This window comes from Pongo abelii, chromosome 6 (genome assembly GCF_028885655.2).
Source record: "Pongo abelii isolate AG06213 chromosome 6, NHGRI_mPonAbe1-v2.0_pri, whole genome shotgun sequence".
Lineage (NCBI taxonomy): Eukaryota > Metazoa > Chordata > Mammalia > Primates > Hominidae > Pongo > Pongo abelii.
Window position 1 is genome coordinate 146,628,654 of NC_071991.2, and position 5,256 is coordinate 146,633,909.

The 5,256-nt window shown below is 47.2% G+C and overlaps 1 pseudogene; it reads left to right on the forward strand.

Moving 5' to 3' along the window:
* On the forward strand, nt 1-263 carry LOC100448563 (cytochrome c oxidase subunit 6B1-like; annotated as a pseudogene).
* Nucleotides 264-5,256: the final 4,993 nt, after the last annotated feature.

The window sequence follows — 5,256 nt, forward strand, 5'->3', positions numbered from 1 at the left end:
ATGGTGGAAGAAGACATCGAGACCAAAATCAAGAACTACAAGACTGCCCCTTTTGACAGCTGCTTCCCAACCAGAACCAGACCAGGAACTGCTGGCAGAACTACCTGGACTTCCACTGCTGTCAGAAGGCAATGACCGCTAAAGGAGGCGATATCTCTGTGTGCGAATGGTACCAGCGTGTGTACAAGTCCCTCTGCCCCACATCCTGGGTCACAGCCTGGGACGAACACTGGGCTGAAGGCACGTTTCTCAGGAAGATCTGAACTGGCTGCACCTCCCTCTCCTCTGTCCTCTGTCCTTCTCCCAGGGTGGTGAAGGGGGACCTATACCCGGTGATCCCCACCCCGGGATCCAAAATCATGACTTCACTGCTAATAAAAACTCATTGGAAAAAAAATTTAAATACAGTGGGAATAACTGGATCTCAAGTTGGCAGAGACCAAGTGGCAGCACTCAATTGTCAAAGACATGGTGGGCATAGCTACCCTAACAGAGAGCAGAGGCAAAGTGGCAATCAGAATAGTCTGACTCGTGTAGAACTCTGGCATTAGCTAATTAATCAGTGTTCCTAGAAGTGAAATTGATAGGCAGCCTACTGCATTCCTACTTAATTTATATAAGCAGAAAAATAACAGTTAAGGTCCAATGCAAACAGAAAGGGTCAGGAAAATGGACTGGACATGGTGGCTCACATCTGTAATCCCAGCACTTTGGAAGGCTGAAGCGGGAGGATCACCTGAGGTCAGAAGTTCAAGACCAGCCTGGCCAACATGATGAAACTTCATTTCTACTAAAAATACAAAAATTAGCCAGGTGTGGTGGTGGGCACCTGCAAACCCAGCTACTCAGGAGGCTGAGGCAGGAGAATCACTTGAACCTGGGAGGCAGAGGTTGCAGTGTGCCAAGATTGCACCATTGCACTCCAGCCTGAGCGAGAGTGAGAATCTGTCTCAAAAAGAAACAAAAAAAAAAGGAAAGAAAAAAAGAAATCTGGGGAAGAGGTATGTGGATGGAGCCTCTCTGAGTGGTCAAAAACTGAAGATATTTGTATTCCATGTGAGTGCTCTGCTAAGTGACCTCAGCAGAGAAGGATTTTAATAATCAAGTGGATAGGATGACCCATTCTGTGGACACCACTCAGCCTCTTTCCCCAGCCACCCGTCATCACCCAATGAGCCCATGAACAAAGTGGCCATGGTGGCAGGGATGGAGGTTACATGTGGGCTCAGCAAGATGGACTTCCACTCACCAAGGTGGACCTGGCTCCGGCCACTGCTGAGTGCCCAACTTGCCAGCAGTGGAGAGCAACACTGAGCCCTTGATATTGCACCATTCCATCAGCCAGCTCCCTGGTGGCAGGAAGATTATATTGGACCTCTTCCATCATGAAAACAGTAGAGGTTTGTCCTCACTGGAATAAACAATTTACTCTGGATATGGGTTTGCCTATCCAGCATGCAATGCTTCTGCCAAGACTACCATCTGTGGACTCACGGAATGCATGATATTCCACACAGCGTTGCCTCTGACCAAGGCACTCACTTTACGGCTAAAGAAGTGTAACAGTGGGCGGCCGGGCGCGGTGGCTCATGCCTGTAATCCCAGCACTTTGGGAGGCCGAGGTGGGTGGATTACGAGGTCAGGAGATTGAGACCATCCTAGCTAATACGGTGAAATCCCGTCTCTACTAAAAATACAAAAAATTAGCCGGGTGTGGTGGCAGGCGCCTGTAGTCCCAGCTACTCGGGAGGCTGAGGCAGGAGAATGGCGTGAACCCGGGAGGCGGAGCTTGCAGTGAGCCGCCAAGATCGTGCCACTGCACTCCAGCCTGGGCGACAGAGTGACACTCCGTCTAAAAAAAAAAAAAAAAAAAGAAGTGTAACAGTGGGCTCATGTTCATGGAATTCACTGGTCTTACCATGTTGCCCATCAACCTGAAGCAGCTGGATTGATAGAATGGTGGAATGGCCTTCACTGTAATTGAAGTCACAATTACAACTCCAACTAGGTGACAATACTTTGCAGGGCTGGGGCAAAGTTCTCCACAAGACCATGTATGCTCTGAATCAGCGTCCAATATATGGTACTGTTTCTCCCATAGCCAGAATTCACGGGTCCAGGAATCAAGGAGTTGAAGTGGAAGTGGCACCACTCACCATCACCCCTAGTAATCACTAGCAAAATTTTTGCTTCCTGTTCCTGTGACATTATGTTCTGCTGGCCTAGAGGTCTTAGTTCCAGAGGGAGGAACGCTGTCCCCAGGAGACACGATTCCATTAAACTGGAAGTTAAGATTGCCACCTGGACATTTTGGGTTCCTCCTACCTTTAAATCAACAGTCTAAGAAGGTAGTTACAGTGTTGGCTGGGGTGACTGACCCGGACTATCAAGATGAAATCAGTCTACTGCTCCACAGTGGAGGTAAGGAAGAGTATGCCTGGAATAGAGAGATCCATTAGGGTGTCTCTTTTTTTTTTTTTCTTGAGACGGAGTCTCGCCCCGTCACCCAGGCTGGAGCGCAGTGACGCTATCTCGGCTCACTGCAAGCTCCGCCTCCCAGGTTCACGCCATTCTCCCACCTCAGCCTCCTGTGTAGCTGGGACTACAGGCATCTGCCACCACGCCCAGCTAATTTTTTTGTATTTTTAGTAGAGACGGGATTTCACCGTGTTAGCCAGGATGGTCTCGATCTCCTGACCTCATGATCTGCCTGCCTCAGCCTAGGGTGTCATTACAGGTGTGAGCCACTGCGCCCAGCCTAGGGTGTCTCTTAGTATTACCATGTTATCACATGTACCATGTTATCACACTACCATGCCCTGTGATTAAGGTCTACCGGAAACTACAACAGCGCAATCCCGGAAGGACTACAAGTGACCCAGACCCTTCAGGAATGAAGGTTTAGGTCACTCCACCAGGAAAATACCACGACCTGCTGAGGTGCTTGCTGAAGACAAAGGGAATACAGAATGGGTAGTGAAAAAGGTAGTCATCAATACCAGCTATGACCGCGTGACCAGCTGCAGAAAGGAGGACTGTAATTTTCATGAGTATTTCTTCCTTTTGTTAAAAACGTGTTTGTGCATTTATACACTTGTACTTAAGAAAATATCTTCATGTTAGGCCGGGCGCGGTGGCTCACGCCTGTAATCCCAGCACTTTGGGAGGCCGAAGCAGGCGGATCACCTGAGGTCAGGAGTTCAAGACCAGCCTGGCCAACATGGCGAAACCCCATCTCTACAAAAAAATTAAAAAATTAGCTGGGCGTGGTGGTGCACGCCTGTAATCCCAGCTACTCAGGAGGCTGGGAGGATTGCTTGAACTCAGGAGACAGAGATTGCAGCGAGCTGAGATCATGTTATTACACTCCAGCCTGGGCGACAAGAGCAAAACTCCATCTCAAAACAAAAACAAAAACAAAAAAAACCCATGTTATTTCCTTTCTCCTGTATCACATGACATTTAGATTTATTGACTTCACATCAGCATTTAAGTATTGTTAACTTTATGTCATAGTATTTGGGTTGGGGATTGGTGCGTTTCCAGTTGTATGAAGGACAGTTATGTTAGGCATAATTATGACCCTATTATTATCTTTATTTGAAGATTATATATGATCTCAGGAGATGTGTATAGGTTCAAGTTGACAAGGGGTGGATTTGTGATGGTTAAAACTGAGTGTCAAGTTGATTGGACTGAAGGATACAAAGTATTGATCCTGGGTGTGCCTGTGAGGGTGTTGCCAAAGAAGATTAATTTTTGAGTCAGTGGGCTGGGAAAGGCAGACCACTCTCAATCTGGGTGGGCACCATCTAATCAGCTGCCAGCAAATAATAAGCAGTCAGAAAAATGTGAAAAGGAGAGACGGTCCTAGCCTCTCAGCCTACATCTTTCTCCCATGCTGGATGCTTCCTGCCCTCGAACATTGGACTCCACGTTCTTCAGTTTTGGAACTCTGACTCACTCTCCCTGCTCCTCAGCCTGCAGATGGCCTACTGTGAGACCTTGTGATGGTGTGAGTAATATTTAATAAACTCCCCCATATATATTATATATATATAATATATATTATATACTTATATATAATATTTACATATTTATAATATATAATAGATATTTATATTATATTAATCTATATATAATATATAGATTATATATGTATTCCATTAGTTCTGTCCCTCTAGAGATCCCTGCCTAATATAGCTGATGACCTAAAAAAAAAAAAATCACAAAAAGACTAATAATGTTTTTTCTTTTTTTTTTTTTTCCGCGAGTCGGACTCTCACACTGTCGCCCAGGCTCGAGTGCAGTAGCCTGATCTCGGCTCACTGCAAGCTCCGCCTCCCGGGTTCACGCCATTCTCCTGCCTCAGCCTCCCGAGTAGCTGGGACTACAGGTGCCTGCCACCACGCCTGACTAATTTTTTTTGTATTTTTAGTAGAGACGGGGTTTCACCCTATTAGCCAGGATGGTCCCGATCTCCTGACCTCGTGATCCGCCCGCCTCGGCCTCCCAATGTGCTTGGATTACAGGCGTCAGCCACCATGCCCGGCCGACTAATAATGTTTTAAGAAAGTTTATGAATTTGTGTTGGGCCACATTCAAAGCAGCCTGCAGGCTGAGGGCTGGACAAGCTTGCACTCCTATCAAGCTTGCACTTGATACCAGTTCCATGTCTTCTGAGCTGTAGACAGAGATCAGCAAACTACAGTTTGTGGGGCAAATCCAGTGCACTGCCTCTTTTATTTTCATGTTCTGTGAGCTAAGGATGGTTTTTATATTTCTTCTTTTTTAAGAGACAAGGGTCTTGCTCTGTCACCCAGGCTGGAGTACAGTGGCACAATCACAGCTCCCTGCAGCCCAACCTCTTGGGCTGAAGCAATCCTCCTGCCTCAGCCTCCCAGAGCACTGGGCTTACAGTTGTGAGCCACCATGACTGGCCGTACAATTTTTAGCTGTAGAAAACAAAAAAAAAATCAAAAGAAGGGCCGGGCACTGTGGCTCACGCCAGTAATCCCAGCATTTTGGGAGGCTGAGGCAGGCGAGTCACTTGAGGTCAGGAGTTCGAGAACAGCCTGACCAACATGGTGAAACCCCACCTCTACTAAAAATACAAAAATTAGGCCAGGAGCGGTGGCTCACGCCTGTAATCCCAGTACTTTGGGAGGCCAAGGCGGGGCGCATTGTCTGAGCTCAGGAGTTCACGACCAGCCTGGGCATCATGGTGAAACCCCATCTCTAGTAAAAACACAAAAA